Genomic DNA, 19,615 nt, shown 5'->3' with positions numbered 1-19,615 from the left:
ATTTCATTGGGGGCCGCATCAGGGTTGTGTTTGACCTCAAGGGGGCCAGGGTGGGCATGGCCAGCTCAACATCATTCGTGTCAGTGCCTGTGGTGGCCCAAGCACACTTTGCCAGTGAAAATGGGCTCCTGAGCTCCGTTTTTGGCTGTGACGGCCTTCTGCAATCCTCTGCCAGTGAAAATGGAGCTCAGTAGGGCTGTGTGCAGTCATCCTGAGCTACATTTTCACTGGCAGAGGGCTGCAGAAAGCCGTCGCAGCCAAAAATGGAGCTTGGAAGCCCATTTTCGCTGCAGAGGCACCGCGGGGAAGTCCTTCACTGTTTCCAGAGTTGTCCCGTGGGCCAAATCTAAGCACCTTGTGGGCCAGATCCAGCCCCCGGGCCTTGAGTTTGACATCCCTGTTTTATACCAACAGCTCCCAAAGAGTTTCATTACCTGACCGTCTCCTCTTAAAGAACTGGAAGGATTTCAGAGTTCAAGTGTAACTTCAGGCAGTTTATTTATTTATTTTATTTTATTTATTTATTGCATTTGTATACTGCCCTTCTCCCGAAGGACTCAGGGCGGTTAACCGCTAATTTAAAAATACAATAAATACACATTAAAAACAGACTAAAATTTATATAAATAATGGCCAAAATATTTAAAAAACTAACTAATACAAAGAACTAAAACCACATTTAAAATTGCTTAATCAGGCTAGCCCAGCTCGATGGAATAAAAGAGTTTTCAACTCACGGCGGAACGTCCGAAGGTCGGGGAGTTGGCGAAGCCCCGGAGGCAGCTCGTTCCAGAGGGCAGGAGCCCCCACAGAGAAGGCTCTACCCCTGGGGGTCGCCAGTCGACATTGTTTCACCGACAGCACCCCAAGGAGGCCCTCCCTGTGGGAGCGCACAGGTCGATGGGAGGCTGTTTGTGGCAGTAGGCGGTCCCGTAAATAGCCCAGTCCTAAGCCATGGAGCGCTTTAAAGGTGGTAACCAACACCTTGAATTGCACCGGAAAGACCACCAGAAGCCAGTGCAGCCCACGCAGGAGCGATGTTATATGGGAGCCACGAGGTGCTCCCTCTATCACCCACGCGGCTGCATTCTGGACCAGTTGGAGCTTCCGGGTGCTCTTCAAGGGGAGCCCATGTAGAGAGCATTGCAGTAGTCCAAGCAAGATGTAACGAGGGCATGAGTGACTGTGCGCAGAGAAACCCGGTCCAGAAAGGGACGCAACGGCGGACCTGATAGAAAGCCCCCCTGGTGACGGCCGTCAAATGATCTTCAAGAGACAGCTGTGAATCCAGGAGGATGCCTAAGTTGTGTACCCTCTCTGTGGGGGCCAACAACTCGCCCCCAACAGTCAGCAATGGAGTAAGCTGGCTGTACCAGAAGATCCACAGCCACTCGGTCTTTGAGGGATTGAGCTGAAGTCTGTTCCTCCCCATCCAGACCCGTACGGCTTCCAAACACCGGGACATGACATCAATGGCCTCGTTGGGGTGGCCTGGGGTGGATATGTACACAGGGTGTCATCAGCGTACAGATGACATCGCACCCCAAAGCCACAGATGATCTCACCCAGCGGCTTCATATAGATGTTGAACAGAAGAGGCGAGAGGACCGACCCCTGTGGCACCCCACATAGGAGGCGCCTAAGTGTCGACCTCTGCCCTCCTGCCAACATCGTCTGCGACCGGTTGGAGAGATAGGAGGAGAACCACCGATAAACGGTGCCACCCACTCCCATCCCCCTGAGCCATCGCAGCAGGATCCATGGTCGATGGTATCAAAAGCCGCCAAGAGATCTAATAGGACTAGGACAGAGGAACAACCCCTGTCCCGAGCCCTCCAGAGTTTAACTTCATAAGTTGCCCATTTTTCCCCCCAGATTGTCAATCATCTACAAGACAAAATATTGCACTTCATTGTGGCCTAGCTTCAGAAAAGCCAACATGTTTACCTTCTTTTTGCACAGTCCCCACTCACTTATTGCCCAAATAAATGTTCTGCATCTCAGGCTTCTGGCTTAATTGCCCCAGAGAGACCTTTGCAACACTCCTTTGAAAACTTTATTTTCCCACGGGTTTGCAAGCCAAGCTGTCCTTGGTAACAAATAAGGAACAGTACGAAGGCTTTCAATCAAACGCTCCCTTTTCTTCTTCCTGTCAGGAAGAATGTTATTCTTCCAAGCAGCTGGTTGCTACTAGTATCCCAGTTGTCTAACACAGAAGCTCGTAGGTTATCAATTAATCATGGAAAGGAAATATGTACAGTGTTTGTGGAAGTGAGGCACTATGTTCTGAAGCGGCTTTGTTTTTTGAACATGAATGTCTTGGAGGAGTTTGCTCATTGTTGAGAGTCAAGTGATGTAATTGTGCTTGAAAGCCAATGGAACATAGTTTTGGCTTGAGTAAAACATTGCTTGGCTGGATCAGACCAAAGACTCTGCAGCTTGCTTAAAACAGCAGCCACCTGATAGTCCTGAGAAATGAAAAGGTGGTGGAAGGTGTGTAAGTGAAAACCTATTTTATTGCTCTGTCTCTCGACCTTTACAATACTCACTCTGTACATGGGGATTCATTTTACTATCCTCATTTTTTAGAATACTATTTTGTAACATCCTTGTTGTTGTTGTTGTTGTTGCCTTTCATAGCTAATTCCACTTGCCTATCCCAGTTTTTCTTTTTCTGAATTACGTTATGGCACAATTATGGCAGGGAAAACAATGTAGTTGAAATTTTAGACCCTTCTCATTGGGACATTTCTCAAAATATTTTTCTGCTCACTCAACAGCAATTCCAGGAACATGTTAAACAGCATATCTGAATACATTTCTGTATTCAGTGTAACAGTTCTAGATCAATACAGTAGCAGTGCAGCTGCCTTTAAAATCTGGAAAAGATGGCAGGTTTAAGCACATTCATTTAATACAACTTTTTCTTCCTAACACAAACAGCCTTTTATGTCCATCAGATTTATTTATTACATTTAAATCCTACCACAATCCCACAGAATTTGTGATTCAGTGAGATTCAATTGTAGCCGGTTTTCTCTAGACAGTGTCTAGACCCATGATGGCCAACCTATGGCACATGTGCCAGAGGTGGCAATCAGAGCCCTCTCTATGGGCACGTGTGCCATTGCCAGCTGCTCTTCTGGTTTCCAGGGCATACATGCGCAGGTCGTTTGGGTTTTTGGGTTTCCATTGCTCCGGCGCACGCACATACACATGCATTCCGGTTTGGGCAATCGGTGCCGAAAAGGTTTGCCATCACTGGTCTAAACCCCAGACCTTAGGGCAGGGCCTCAATTGCCTTACTAGAATGGCCTGGAGAAGAGACCTCAACTATTGGTTTCATATAGATGTTAAACAGAAAGAGATATAACTTTTGCAACACCCAATAAGGAAGCAGCCACAGTGACAATCTCTCTATTCCTACCACTATGATTGGAACCTGCTATCAGGGAACAAGAAGACTTATTGCAGAACAGTGCATCAAATCCCCCAACCCCCAAATCAGTCCAGAAGAATGCAATATTAAAAGTTGCCAAACTTCAATACAGGTTCATTTACAGCATCCAGATCTTGACAGAGATCATCAAGCTTATATCCTGCCTGAGTCTTGACAAGAGTCTAGATAACATTTTTTTTCATAAAAGACACTTTGTGGTTCTTCATTGCTATTGTGGCAGTGTTCCACTGCCAAAAAGGGAATATTAGAGATTGGGTTGTAGTTATTTAACACCTCAAGGAGGCATTGACAGGTCATCTGGTAAGACCTGTCCAATATGGTTGAACCTCTAACATAGCTCTCATCGCAAATGAAGGCAAATATGTGTGTCCCGGGATAATATTGCAGGATCCAACCTGGATCACTGGGACCAGAGGTTTTGTCTTCTGAGTTTTCAGGCTTGTGCTGAAGCCCATCCTCAGCAAACTTCTTTCCAGCAGAGTGTGTGTGTCTTATCCTCCATGGAGCATGCAAGTCCCACAAGTGCATCAAGATTGTGCCTCACTGGGTTTTTTTAAATTATTATTTTATTTATTTATATTGTTTAGAGTAATGATAGCTTTCTGATATTTTTACTACAGCAGCAGTCATCCCTCACACCAACCTATATATGGAGTCAACATTTTCACAAACCATTACCCATACCACATTCAAAACAACTGAATTTCCAACATCCCCCAATATATTCTAATCCGTCTGAAAGAATATGGAAATTAGTACTGTATATGGAGCTACTTCCATCAGTCCCAGGTATAATTTTTCCATCTACCTGGATCACATTCATATTCTGGGGCAGACCATCCCCCACCTCCCTCCAGCTCTTGTCCAAAGGGCCAGGAGTAGGACAACAGTCCATCCCACTAAGCAGATTGATACAACAGAACAACAGCTAGTTACATCGAGAAGTAGTCATGACATAAGGATTTCTGGGGCGCACCTGTATCTCAGCTTTTCCTTTGTGTCATCCCTAATTGCCCTCTGTTGGTTTGGTTCTCATCAGATTGTATACTGAGAGCCATCCAGAGTCAATCTGGAGACAGGAGGCGTTCAAGTTTCCACAAGAAGCAATGAGTGGAAACCAATCAAGGAAAGACTCAATGTAGAATAAGGAGAAATTTCCTGATAGTTAGAACAATTAATCAGTGGAACAACTTGCTTCCGGAAGTTGTGGATGCTCCAACACTAGAAGTTTTTAAGAAGAGGTTGGATAACCATTTGTTTGAGGTGGTGTAGGGTTTCCTGCCTAAGCAGGGGGTTGGACTAGAAGACCTTCAAGATCCCTTCCAAGTCTGTTATTCTATTCTATTCTATTCTATTCTATTCTATTCTATTCTATTCTATTCTATTCTATATTCTATTTTCTATTCTATTGTTGAACTTTTAACTACTACTATTACTATTATTAGTGTTACTTATTCTTTGCCTGAATTAACTATGAAATACAGTCTCTTTCATATGTGTGCATTTACATATTTTATCCCAGAGATTCGCTCCTTTCCTCCTGTCTATCCCCAGCTGATCCAATCCTTGTTATAATGACAGAAAGAGATACTGGCATAATGATGCCTTACCCTGTTTCTCTTTGCTGCTGGCTGGTATTTTGTGTGTAGAAAAAAGCAGGAAACTGTGGCCTGTGGACGACGCAAAGCTAGTGTCATGAGCTCAGGGGGGTAATCCTGAGTTTTCCAGGCCATTCTGGTTGTGCAATAAATAAGTAATAGTGACAGGCTCAGTGGAATACCTTCTAGCAACTAAGGAAAGGAAATGAAAACCTACAATTTTGAAATAATAGTTGAGACAGCCAGGATGGCAGCTGTAATTTATGATCAAACCCTGTCCCCTTTTAGGTGTATGACACATATGACACATTGGTAAAATGGATAGGTTGCATGTTTCCAGTAGTATCTTGATTTTATTTTACCCGAAAAACTGCAAAATGTGAAGAAATGCAATTGATATTTAGGAGGACATAAGTTTTAAGGCAAAATAATTAGTGAAATCATAAAGAGAGCAATGACACAGAAACCTGAGTGTCCTGTAAAGTGGCAAACGGTGAAGATAAAAAGAACTGGACTAGAATAACCGATATCAGGGCCTGCTGTAGGGTGATCATATGCTTTATTTTATTGAGCCCTATCATAGAAAGCCCTAAGAAAAAGTTGTCTATTTGAAGTCATCTTCCGTTTGAAGGTCTGTGTAAAAAAAGAACTCTAAGAAGGCTGCTAATTAACTTCAACTCGAGAGTGAAAAGGCACACATATTATTTGATCGTAGTCTGTCTATTACAATATTATTTTATTGTATTATATTTAACTTGTATTACTTATTACTAAATTTACATGTACTTGTAAGCATGGACCATCAGATTTGTTACAATCTGCATCTCTTTTCATCCTTTTCAGTAGGGAATAAGCAGCCATCCTACTATTCTGTCATGCTGAAACTAAACAGAAACATTTCCCTGAACATCTGCATCAGAAGTAGAAACTGGGATGTTGTAAAGGCATTTGGGAATTTTGGGAACATGAAGACAAATTCCAGACAAAGGGATATTAAAGAGTATTAATATACTTAATGAAAATGTAGTCCTTTCTGAGGGTTGTTCTTTGGTTTGGTTCAGGATATGATCATAGCTGTAAGAAGATAAATGAAAGAGGTAGGCAACCGGAGAATATTGTAGCTGCCTTGATACTTGCCTAAATAACATTTCTGAATGCTCTTTTGCTTGGAGACCATTGAATTTCTCAAATAGGTTATAGATAATCTCAGAAACTCTTAAAATAATAAAATCAACAACACTTGCTTGGCTGTGCTATTACTCTGCTGAGTCTGTTCTGTGGCACCTTATATTTTCATAGCACTTGACCTAGGTTTCAAAAAAGTCTTTCAACCATTGCTTGCTTACCATGTCAAGTATATTTCAACAACCCTCCAAGGCACCCAGTTTATTGCAAGGGCACAAAGCTCATTCACTGGAGCACAGCAATGGCATCCTCCATTGTCAGCTTTATTTGACTCAGCACAAACAAGTTTCTAACTCTCTTTTTCTGCAGGCAAAACAGGGATACATGTGGAGAATTTTAATTGCCTTTTTTGCTTTCAGGTCCCAAGCACAGGGAAGTATTTGTTTATGTGATTAAAAAGTAGAACATAGGCAATGAGCCATTAGTAAATTAGTTCTTGGTTACAGCAGGCAGTGCTATTGATTTATTATTATGTTAGCCCTAGGAACTGTGCAGCTTATATTTCTGGGTTAAAGATATGCTCCCTCCAACAATGTACAGCAGCCCTTTTAATATTGGAGACACTAGTGCAAATGTTGGTAGAAATGCAGGACACTGGCCAGCGATGATCTCTGTTCATTTGAGCCTCATCTTTAAGTTAGTTAAAACTGCCCTTTTACAAGGGCGTGAACTTTGCATACAAAATCCGCAAATTCAGTTCTTGACTTTCCTTCTTAGGTCTGGAGAACCTCTGCCAAACACTGTATTTGTATTTATTTGTCAAGCATGTATTTTATGACAGATACAAGTGTAAACATAATTATAAATACATGAAAAAGAAACAAATAAAAGAAAACATTAGGACAGGGATTGTAGGAATGTTGGTGCACTTATGCACGCCCCTTTCAGACCTCTTAGGAATGGGGTAAGGTCTACAGTAGACAATCTAAGGTTAAAGTTTGGGGATTTGGGGAAGAAACCCGAGTCAGGTAGTGCATTCCAGACATTGACAACTCTGTTACTGAAGTTGTATTTTCTGCAGTCTAGTTTGGATGAGTTTGTATCTATTGTGTGCTCTTGTATTGTTTTGGTTGAAGCTGAAGTATTCATTGACTGGTAGAACATTGTAGCAGATGACTTTATGTACTATGCTTCGGTCAGACTGAAGACTGCAAATGATCTTAGCAAAAGATTAGGTCTGACCTAGCAAAAATGCTTAGATGACCCATTGATCTCTTAGTAACAAAAGATGAGTTCTGAATTTCTTCCATAGTTCAGTCCTGGTCTGGGTAAGAGTGTATTATGTCACTCAACTTACATAAGAGGAATTTAAATTAGTGAATAAACATGTGAAGTTTTCCTGTCTCCTTGCATTGGCCTTTCAAGATGGTCTTTGATGAAGATCACTCTGCCTGTAACCTTCATGCACTTCATTCAGGAATTGAACTGCATCAGTGCCCTGGTGCTCCTTTTATGGCTGCAAAGATTTGAGTACAAAATGTACAGACTCCTCTTGTTAAGACTACAAGTTAATAACTTGTGAGAAATTTGCATTGAACTCAGTTGGTCTCATTTTAAATAAAATGCATTATGGGTAAGCGTAAGTATGAAGGACATTCTTGATGTTCTCAGAAGAGGAGGCCCGTATCATTTTTTTGATCATCCACTCTAATTTTATTTCACTGGAAGGTGCGGCTAATTTTACACATTAAAATATGGTAATATATGTCATCAATTTATATGTTTTAATATTGTAGGAACTTGCATCTCTGTACTTCTAGAGCTCTACAATTCAGACTGATGTTCAGATCTATTTTGAAGGAATTGGAGTACAAGTCCTACAAGTTACCTTGTATCAGCAAAGAAAAAAGGGTGGTTTTTTTTGCCAATACAGCTTTTTTTCCCCCTTTCCTCTTTTTTCTATGCCATTGTTTCATATACACATTTATTTATTTCTTGTTATATATGCTCTATATAGCGATACCAATACCAATACCAGTTAGACTTATATACCACACCTCAGTGTTTCACAGCACTAAGTAGTTTACCAAGTCAACATATTGCCCCCAACAATTTGGGTCCTCATTTTACCGACCATGGAAGGATAGAAGTCAACCCTGAGCTGATCAGGATCCAACTCCTGGCTGTGGGCAGAGTCAGTCTGCAATATTCTATTATAACCACAGCACTACCACACAGTGATTAGAATGCAATATTTTTTCATTTTTATTTCCATAAAAATGCTACATTCATGGAGCTAAATAATAATAATAATGTCATTTGCATTCTTTATATGTTTTTATAAACATGAAAATATACTGAGGTTAATGGATATTTGTCTAGAAGGCAGATTTCTCTCTTTTCCTCTCTAACTTGCATATATGTACAGTACATACATTTATACACTGTATTAGAAGAGTGCCACTTAGAAAATGCATATCAGTATCCTCCTTCAGTCATCTTTCCATGGTTATAATCTTGGTTTCCCCCCACCCCCCCCGACATTAAGAAAAAAATCAAGAGTAACAGCATAATTTTTTATTAATAGATTGCAGATGAATTTTATGAAAAATGTGAATCCATAAGTTATTTTGTGGACTCCCATCTTTCCTCCCTCCCTTCCTCCCTCCCTCCCTCCCTTCCTTCCTTCCTTCCTTCCCTCCTTCCTTCCAACTGAGAGTGATAAGGACAAATAATACTGTACCCATCATAATAATCCATCAGACCATTTAGATCAGTGGTAGTCAACCTGGTCCCTACCGCCCACTAATGGGCAGTCCAGCTTTCAAGGTGGCAGTAGGGGTTTTGTCTGATACTGAAGCACTTTCCTTTTTTTTTAAATTTAATTGACTTTTTAAAAAATTTTCATAGCATTATTTAAAAACATTTTCATTAGGTTTTCATAAAATTCCCCGTGACAATTTAAATTTCTGAAAATATACTATTTGTATCACCCACGCATAAGTTTAGTTCACATTACATAAGTGAAACTAAATGGCGCTATAGTGCGACTGCAAACAAAAGAGCCTCATCCCAGAATAGCTCGTGCATCTCTTCCCACACCACCCAGCTGTAACAGACAAGCAGAGCTGGTAGCCAGCGCTCCCCCCCAACCCAATCCATTTGGCATGCGCCAAGAGGCATGCGCAGATAATGATAAACAGTGCATTACTGTGGAACTGGTGGGCAGTTAGAAAATTTTGCTACTAACAGAGATACAAAAGTGGGCGGTAGGTATAAAAAGGTTGACTACCCCTGATTTAGATTGTGAGATGGTGACCATGATTTCCCCAGAGAACTCTTTCCAACTTAATGCATATCTAGTGTCCTGCTCAGGCACGAGGAATGTTTTAGGTTTCCAGATTGCACTGTCTTCAAGAAAGAAATCTTGAGAAGGCAGAAAAGGATACCTTCATTTTGCATTCGCTGATCTCAAGCCATGTGACTTGCTTTGATTTCTAGATCCCAGTGGAACACTGCTGAAATCTGATTAGCAAGAGATGCCAAGTACCAACAGAAAGAAATTCTCTGATCAGCAAGAGACTCTTGCCAAATCGAAGCCCAGAGCAGCCAAAGCAGAAAGAAAGGCTGGAAATAAGGACAACAGAGCAGGTCCTATTGCCAGACATGGCTTTGGTTTATTTCAAAACAGTTCAGTATTTGAGGAGCCCAGTGTTCATCTTCATACACATAGATTCGTAGTCACCACAGTAGCTCTCTGGTATTGATATGTATCTGTGCCAGTCTCCCACAACTTTTAATGACATAATAGCAACAGCACTTAGACTTATATACTGCTTCACAATGCTTTACGGCCCTCTCTAAGCAGTTTACATAGTCGGCATATTTCCCCCAACAATCTGTGTCCTCATTTTACTGACCTTGGAAGGATGGAAGGCTGAGTCAACCTTGAACTATTCAGGATCGAACTCCTGGGCAGAGTCAGCCTGCAATACTTCATTTAATCACTGAAGCACCACGGCTCATGAAATCTCTAACAACCACCATTCCGTGAACTGACCCTGGTCTGTCTCTTGGCTTTCATTGTGGAATTTCTTTCCTTGAGAAGTTTAAAATAGTGAATGAAAAAACTAAATATAAGTAGTGCTTTTCAGGACTGGGGGGAGGACTAACAGTACAGCTGGTTTGAATAAAAAGCAATGCCTCTGTTTTTGTAGCTTTAGTTTAAATTGGGAAGTTTAAGGAGGAAAGCTATGGCAAATCTAGACAGCATACTAAGAAGCAGAGACATCACCCTGCCAACAAAAGTGTGTATAGTCAAGGCTATGGTATTCCCAATTGCAATGCATGGCTGTGAAAATTGAACCATAAGAAAGGCTGAGTGCCAAAGAATTGAGGCCTTTGAACTCTGGTGCTGGAGAAGACTCCTGCGAGTCCCTGGGACTGCAAGGCGATCAAATTGGTCAGTCCTAGAGGAGATCAACCCTGACTGCTCTTTAGAAGGCCAGATCCTGAAGATGAAACTCAAATACTTTGGCCACCTAATGAGAAGGAAGGACTCACTGGAGAAGTGCCTAATGCTGGGAAAGATCGAGGGCAAAAGAAGAAAGGGACGACAGAGAACGAGGTGGCTGAATGGAGCCACTGAAGCAGTAGGAGTGAGCTTAAATGGACTCCAGAGGATGGTAAGAGGACAGGAAGGCCTGGAGGAACATTGTACATGGGGTTGCAATGGGTCAGACACGACTTTGCAACTAACAACAAAATAATTCTTTCAATTAATTATTACCTGTATTTACTTATCCACATAATCACCACCATTTGCTACATATATGTGTTGATGATGTACAAGCTTTTTAAAGCTATCATCAAAGAGCTTCACACTTTGCCTCTTCAACCAGGACCTGATACTTCATTTCACCTCTTCATTGGAGTGAAAGAGATGTTCACAAAGGCATTCCTTCAATTTTAGGAAAAGATGGAATCCCCATGATGCCAGGTCTAGACTGTATGGCATATGGACTAAGTTGGTGAATTTAAATTTAAACAATTGCCTCTTGGATAGCTTGTGAGCTGTGAGGTCTATCAATGTCAAGTTACAGCAAAATTTCTTTCCTGGGCTTCCAAACTTTGCTTAATCATTCTTTCAAATTTTGGGGACCAAATGTACTTGAAGATTTTTTTGTCATCTTAATGTTCTCTGGGATGCCCTTCTCAATTAAATTTTATCAAATGCTTGCATTTTTTCCCAGTATTGATTTTTTTTAATGTTCTGTCCAGCACAAGAAAATACCTTCAGAACTGGATGAATGGATCTGAAGAAAATAATAAAGGGAAATATAAATCACCATCTGGGATTTCTAATCACATGAAATGAAGCATAACTTATTGCCTTGTTGGAGATACAACTTCACAATAGAGGCATTGTGGGAGGTGGGTGTGTCAAAAATCAAGATGGCAACCATGACTGTGCAATTGAAGCCCCACCCTTTTTTTTAACAGGCAAATGACATGCATAAAAATAGATATCTTTAATCAAGAAGCCCATCCCACATTCATATAGGAACCTGGTGAATGAAATAGATGACCCCAAACAGGATTATGCCAATACATTTCCCTTTCAAAAGAATGGTGGGGCTAAAGAATGAAAATGGCCTGGATAATAAGGTCTGAGAAAGCATTCAGTATAGAAGTCCAGCCATTAGGAAAACTGAAGGTCCCAAATTCGAGCCAGGTTCCTTCATGAAGAAAATGCTTTTAGATGTCAAGGAGTAGGCAACATCTTGCAAATAACGAGATCAGCATGAGGATATGCAAAAGGATTGGTCTGGAACAGGTGAAAAAGCAACTAGAGTTATTTCCTTGATGAGGACAAGCAACTCTATTTGGTTCTTTAGAGGAATAAGAGAAATGCCAAGGAGATGTGTGAAATACTGCTGGCCCTCTGTAAGAAAAAAAACACACTTCTTACTCAAATTATCTTTTTATGAGACTCTGCTAATAGAAAGTAAAGGATTTCACTATGCATAGTAATGAGATTCTAGAGATATCATACCAACTAGAACTGAATTACTTTATCTGAAGACATTTTATGTGGGTATGTGGATAATTTTACGTGGATAAACAGTCACCCAAGATGTCTTCAACCACAAGTAGTCAGAATTTTTTTTACACAAGGGGAAGAGATAAATTGGCACTTTATGGTAAATCGCTTAAAATATTTTAATACATGCAAAGATGCTGAAAAGAAATAAAAAAAGGGATGAAAAAGTACATTTAAAGCCTGGCACAGGCGTGCAAGATTTGAGCAGATGCAGATAAGGTGTCCCCAGGGAAAAGTGAGCCGACCTCAATCCAAAGGGGTAGCTCATCAAGGGACAATAGAAACAGAATTGGTCACCAGAAACTGTATCGAATTGATAAAGAAAAGGTTTAGGAACTGGTTATGAAAAGCCTTATGAAGGGATCTGCACTGTTTTGATGTAATCAGTAATTGGATTAACGAAAGGGAGAGATTCACTGAATTGGACATGGGTTGCCAGACTCCATTTATCTAACAGATGGAAAACAAGTCTTTGCTAAAGGCAAAGGAGCTGCAGCACAGCTGAAAACTGGAAGCCGTGGAAGATGCATAATATATTCCAATGTTAAATGCTTGTTTGATGTCAGAGTAGTATGTCACTGAAGGATTAAGTTTAGAAGACAGCACTGTTTTGTTGCTGTTATGAAAAGGACAGACAAGGCAGGTAGCCTATTTAAAGAGAATTGTATGAATGAAAAGGCCAAAACTGCAAAACAGTGCCCAGATAGAGGGATTAACGCTTGTGTCAGAAAAGATGAGATCAGTATTTCAGCTTGAGAAGAGCGGTTAGCAAAATATCTGAAAATTTAAATTAATATTTTTAGAAGAGAATTAGACTTGCTTCTCGTATCTCTATGTGTGTGTTTGTGTGTGTGTGTGTGAAAGAGAGAGAGAGACTTCCTTAGGATTAAATACAATATTTGTGGATCATTATTAGGGGTAGTAGATCTGTAGGGTCCTTGATGATTGTTTTCTTTAGTTTGCAGACATCTGCAAGAAAAAAAATCAAGATCAGAAGGCACCAAGAACTCTCCAGTACAACCTTGAGCTACAAATATCCTCTACTACAGGGGTGTCAAACTCAAGGCCTGCAGACTGGTTCTGGCTCACGGAGTGCTTAGATCTGAGTTGTAGAGCCACCCTGGAAACCGTGCGCGGCCTTCTGAGTTCCATTTTTGGCTGCAACGGCCTCCTGCAACCCTCTGCCAGCAAAAACATAGCTCAGGAGGGCTGTGTGCAGCCGTCCTGAGCTATGTTTTCACTGAAAGAGCACTCAGGCCACCACAGGCGCCCCCAACATGAGTGACATTGAAATGGCCACGCCTATCCTAGCCACGCCCACCTGGCCCCCTGAGGTCAAACACAACCCTGATGCCCGTTAATGAAATCGAGCTTGGCACCCCTGCTCTACTAATACCAATAGATCTGGATTGTAAAATTCAGAAAACCACTAGATGGCAGCAGAGATACAGAAAATAACTCTCTGCTGCCTTATTGTGGTTGTTATTAAGTGAACAAATCAGAAGCTGTAATCCAGGATTACTGAAGTGCCTGCTGACATTTACTGAGGACCTCCAGGAATACATTTACTTACTTGATTAGTGAGAAAAGTCAAATGCTGGTGAAGTTTACAGACTGCATGCAAGAATTAGCATGCATTTGGGAGGGAATCTCAGATTCTGCATTGAGAAACAGAAGGTGGGTATACAGAAAACAATATGGCAGAATACTTCCATCAAGAGACACTGAGCATCAGCTTCTGGTGCCATATATTCTTCAGCGGAACAAAATGACACTGAGGAAGAATTATCCCTTGATAGAAATGAGACAATGTAAACTTCTGATACGGGACCATAAAGCAAGTTTTGAGGCTAAATACTCATGATTGTTTCATATTTGCAGAACAGATTATCTATCAAAGCGCAATAGTAAACCACCTATATACAATGACATAGTGTCACGCCTGCTTATCATAAATGGAAGAGATTTAGTGTCTCTTAAGGAAGAGAATATGCAAAAGATAGTGTCATCTTAGACTATAGGGGAAGATATGAGAGGACCACTTCTCCCAAACAGGATATCTCTGGACATGATGAATTGTTGGATTCTGCATCTAGTCTGGCCCAAGAGATGGATAAGCTGAGGCTGTTTGAAAGATAATGATAATGTAGTAAGCACCTTAAGCTAAAAGTTGGCAACAACTGGGAACGAGATCCAGTTTTGCAAATGTATGCCTAATCTTAAATGTGAGTTAGTGTTGTATTATTCTCAGTGCTGCTTCCCTTGGCTTTCTCTTCTACTATGCTTATTCACTAGTGTAAATTACTGGGGCAGGAAGCATAAAGCAGAACATATGGGAACATGCTTAATATTGTCCATATCAGATTGTTTGTATCCAAGTGTAGGAAGTTAGCACCCACCACTCTCCTAGGAAAATGAGATATTTTAGGAAATATTAAAAGGGCAGAATATTTCCCCTAAAAGGGAGGCAGAAACTCAGCCTCCCCCACCTTTGTCAATGGGCCATTAAGGCCTGGGCCAGTCTACATAACAATGATCTACCTCCTTCAGGCAGAGCCATAGTAGGAATTGCCCAAAGCCCTTTCATTACATCATCACCCAGCAAGTGTCACAACCAAGCCTGGGACTCAAAAGACAACTTACAAAGTTACCCCTGCATGGGAGTCTGACAACCAATCAGAACACAAGCTCAAATTCAAAGCCCAATAGAGGGCATAAAACCCAGGCACTCTCAGCACCTCTGTCCTTTTTTTTTTTTTTTGCCCAAGATCTCCAAGGCATGTGATCCTGTTCATCAATAAACCTTCTTTCCAAGCAACTTCCATGAATCCAGTGTCTTTTTCCCAACTTGGAACTGAACCCAGAAGGATATTTCTTCCAACACAAGCATATGAGTTCATTTCTAAGGCAGTTTGATAGGGTGAAAGAACATTTAAAGATACAAAACTTTACATGTCCCCAGAGAAACTATCAAGATTTCCAGCATGGTATACTTTGAAGAAAGCGAAGAGAAGCCAAATACAAACAAAGTGTCAGTTTCTGGACCTGCTGTCCAATTAAAGGGAGAGACTCAAAGCAACAGGGGCCTCTGTGGCTCAGACTGCTAAGACAGTCTGTTATTAACACAGCTGCTTGCAATTACTGCAGGTTCAAGTCCCACCAGGCCCAAGGTTGACTCAGCCTTCCATCCTTTATAAGGTAGGTAAAATGAGGACCCAGATTGTTGGGGGGCAATAAGTTGACTTTGTATATAAATATACAAATAGGATGAAGACTATTGCTAACATAGTGTAAGCCGCCCTGAGTCTTCGGAGAAGGGCGGGATATAAATGCAAAAAAAAACCAAAAACAGCAGCAGCCAATAGAAAAATTCATTCATAAGCCTTGAGCCAGCCGACACTTCTGAACAAGAAAGGGATGAAGGAACTGAATCTTTTAATGCCAGTCTGTGTCTGTAATAAAATTTATTAATATTATATTAACTGAATATTTAGTGAAGGCCCCAAAAGGGAATTATTTCCCAAAGACTCTTCTACATTACCCAAGAAAAAGAAGATCCAGAGAAAGCCTAGGAGGCTTTCAATGGTAAGATACTGGAGAAATATCAGCTAGCAGTATGGAAGCAATTTAATCTCTGCAAATGATGCGAATGTGTTTAGTGTGTTTTTAAAAATGCAGTGTAAAGGGAAACATCCAATATTATAATGCCAGCCCAATAGTCAAGGGATATTCTCCAAGATATATTCCAGGATGAGACAATAGTTCTAGTGGTGACATATTTCCATTGAGAAGGTCTTAGAGATCTTAATACCCTGTTTCCCCAAAAATAAGACATCCCCTGATAATAAGCCCAATCGGGCTTTTGAACACATGCGCTAAATTACGCCTCCCTCAAAAAATAAGCCCTCCCCCAAAAATATTTAAACGCAGAACTGGAAATCAGTTAAGACAGCAAGAGAAGCCCAATCTTGCTTCACGCGCCCCAAAATAATAAGACCTCCCTGAAAATAAGGCCAAGCACTTGTTTCGGGGTTCAAAAAAATATAAGACAGGGTCTTATTTTTGGGAAAACAGGGTATTCCCTAGAGGTCTTAGTATTTCTGTTGCAAGAAGAGGCAGGTAAGCCATTTGAATGCAAAGGTAAACATCTTAACATGAGAAAAGCAACAAAGTAATTTTTATGGAGCTACCACAAGCTTTGAAGAACCCCCAGAAGAAGAACTTATCTGCATGCTTCAAAACAGCACTTAGGAAAGAGTCTGAAACAAAGGCTTGGAACAAGGAACCAAACAAAATGCTACATAAAGAGGAACGGACACATGGAAAATCTGATCCCCAAGTCCACAAATCTCAGGAAAGACAGGTGAATATTCATTCTAACATTTGTAGATAATCTGTTTTACACACACACACACACACACACACACACATACACACACACGTAACGAAATGAAAAAAGTGGTGAACTAAGAGGCAAACCTATTAGGAAGTATCACCTACAAATTTGGCTTTCAAAAGAAAAAGAAAGAACTTGTCAGCAAAACCCCTCTCCCTCACCCCGCTCTCCTACTTTCCCACACCAGAGAAAGTCGCAGCGTGTGGAAGCCTTCGGCCTAGTATGGCTTCCAAAGCTGACAGAACTGGAGGCTACTTTTCAGACAAAAAGAAAACAAGATTTTTTTGAAAGTTGAGAATTAAGAGATTCCAAATAATTGTAGTATCTAAATTCACTAAAGGAGACACATTTTCTGAAGCAAGATAAAATGATAAGCTTCAGCAAGATAATAATTAGTACGGAAAAGGGAAGTTGTTTGGCACAGTGTCAAGGTGTATTGCAACACCTACAAAGATTTTAAGCAGATGAGTGAGTGAACTATAGTCAGAAGAGTGGGAAGTTATTCAGATTCCCAGGAAACAGCAATACCAGTTTGAGAAGAGATACGAGTGGAGGTTGGGCTGAAGATAGGGCAGACCATTGGCCTATAGTAGATAGCTCTGGTTATCAAAAGCTCTGGTTCAGAGGGCAAAAGGAGCGTTCAACTGCTACCCTTTTATCAATAGAAGGATATGGATCAGTGTCTAGACATGCCAGTAATCTGCTTGACTATAAAATGGCTAGGACTTTTAGAATTAATGAGCCAATGCCCACCAAGAATTGAGGGGTCCTTGGTGCTCTCTTGTTTGTTTTCTTGCTTGTTTTCTTGCAGACATTTCATTACTCAAACTAGGTAACTTCATCCATGCTACTAGGAAGCAGTGGTGGGATTCAAAATTTTTTACTACCAGTTCTGTGGGCATGGTTTGATAAGTGTGGCATGGCTTGTTGGGCATGGCTTGTTGGGCATGGCTTGTTGGGCATGGCTTGTTGGGCATGGCTTGTTGGGCATGGCAGGGGCAGGATACTGTAAAATCTCCATTCCCTCCCCACTCCAGAGAAAGGATACTGCAAAATCCCCATTTCCTTCTGCATCAGCTGGGACTCAGGAAGCAGATAATAGATGGTGGCAGGGCCAGTCAGAGGTGGTATTTACCAGGTCTCTGAACTACTCAAAATTTCTGCTACCTGTCATGTCCCCCTCCCCCTCCGATGACCGGGTCTAGGAAGTCCATATCAAGCGTGGCAACGAAGCCTCTGCACCTCCGAGATTTATCAGGGCAGGCAGGAGTCCAAGTTGTGATTCAGCAATAGCAGCAAACAAGATGAGACTTTGCTTGACTCAAGGTTGGAATGCCAAAAGCAGGTCCTTTATGTAGGCTGTGGGGTGTGGCTCCATGACTCAGCATTTATCCAGGCCTGCCCCTCCCTTCCTTCTGCTGGCGTCGCCTCTCAGATCTCCGGAAGCAAGGATCCTCCCACTTTGAATTCTCTTCAGCTGGATCTGCTGTCAGTAATTCCAGCACGTGGCTGGCTTCCTGCTCACACGCTGTAGGAGTGAGATTTATCAGGTTTGTTTGTTCATTCCTGGAATCTGCTCCGGGCATGGGGCCAGGGCCGGGGGCTGGAGGCATGACAGGCCGTTCATCTTCATTATCAGACTCGGAGTCTGATAACAGGCCCGGGTATAGACGGGAGGGGCCCGGCTGAAGAGAGGAGGGAGGACGAGGCACAACACTACCAGTTCTCCAGAACTGGTCAGAACCTGCTGAATATTACCTCTGCTAGTAAGCCCGTGCTATTAGCAGGGATGATGTTACCTAGTTAGGGTAATGAAACGTCTGCAAGAAAACAAAAGCTCAGAGAACACCGAGGACCCCTCATGTCAACCCTGAGCTACAAATGTTCTCCTTTATTAGTAGCACCAAGAATTTGAAGACAAGCAATCAACAACCAAGTGACAAAATAAAATTAAAAAAGCATACAATAAACTCTCCCAAATGGAGAAGATAGATATGAAAAAGGGGGGTTGTCAAGGAAAATACTTTCCCATTCAAGGAAAAAAAAAAAGTCCTATGGCAGTGATGGCTAACCTTTTTGTTGTCATGTGCTGAAAGTGCACATGACAACAAAAGGAGAACACATGATCCAGGGATACTGCAATTGTCATAAATACGAGCCATTTGCCAAGTGCCTGAATTCTGATCACATTACCACGTAGATGCTGCAACGGTCATGTATGTGAAAAAGGGTCATAAGTCACATTTTTCAGTGCTGTTGTAACTTTGAACCGACACTAAACAAACTGTTGAAAATTATTATTATTATTATTATTATTATTATTATTATTATTATTATTATTATTATTATTATTATTATTTATTCGATTCTTATACCGCCCTTCTCCCGAAGGACTCAGGGTGGTGTACAGCCAAAGTAAAACAGACAATACAATATACAATTAAAATACAAATTAAAAAACTTATTTTATAATTGGCCTAAAAAACTTTAAAATATATAAAACTAAAACCCCTTAAAATTAATAATAGAAAATTTAAAATCAATAAAATTTAAACCAGCCCCGCGCGAATGAAAAGATGTGTCTTCAGTTCGCGGCGGAAGGTCCGAAGGTCAGGTATTTAGCGTAAACCCGGGGGAAGTTCGTTCCAGAGTGTGGGAGCCCCCACAGAGAAGGACCTTCCCCTGGGGGCCGCCAGCCGACATTGCTTGGCGGACGGCACCCTGAGAAGTCCCTCTCTGTGAGAGCGTACGGGTCGGTGGGAGGCATGCGGTAACAGCAGGCGGTCCCGTAAGTACCCAGGCCCTAAGCCATGGAGCGCTTTAAAGGTAGTGACCAAAACCTTAAAGTGCACCCGAAAGGCCACAGGTAGCCAGTGCAGTCTGCGCAGGAGCGGTGTTACGCGGGAGCTACGCGAAGCTCCCTCTATCACCCG

General features: G+C 41.5%; 1 long non-coding RNA gene across 1 annotated transcript; it reads left to right on the top strand.

Moving 5' to 3' along the window:
- Positions 1-2,437: 2,437 nt before the first annotated feature.
- Positions 2,438-11,450, top strand: LOC131190927 (uncharacterized). Its single transcript, XR_009153370.1, has 3 exons — positions 2,438-2,493; positions 7,980-8,094; positions 9,685-11,450. It is a non-coding gene; the product is annotated as an uncharacterized LOC131190927 (long non-coding RNA).
- Positions 11,451-19,615: the final 8,165 nt, after the last annotated feature.

This window comes from Ahaetulla prasina, chromosome 1 (genome assembly GCF_028640845.1).
Source record: "Ahaetulla prasina isolate Xishuangbanna chromosome 1, ASM2864084v1, whole genome shotgun sequence".
Classification (NCBI taxonomy): Eukaryota; Metazoa; Chordata; class Lepidosauria; order Squamata; family Colubridae; genus Ahaetulla; species Ahaetulla prasina.
This window is presented reverse-complemented; position numbering and strand designations above follow the sequence as displayed.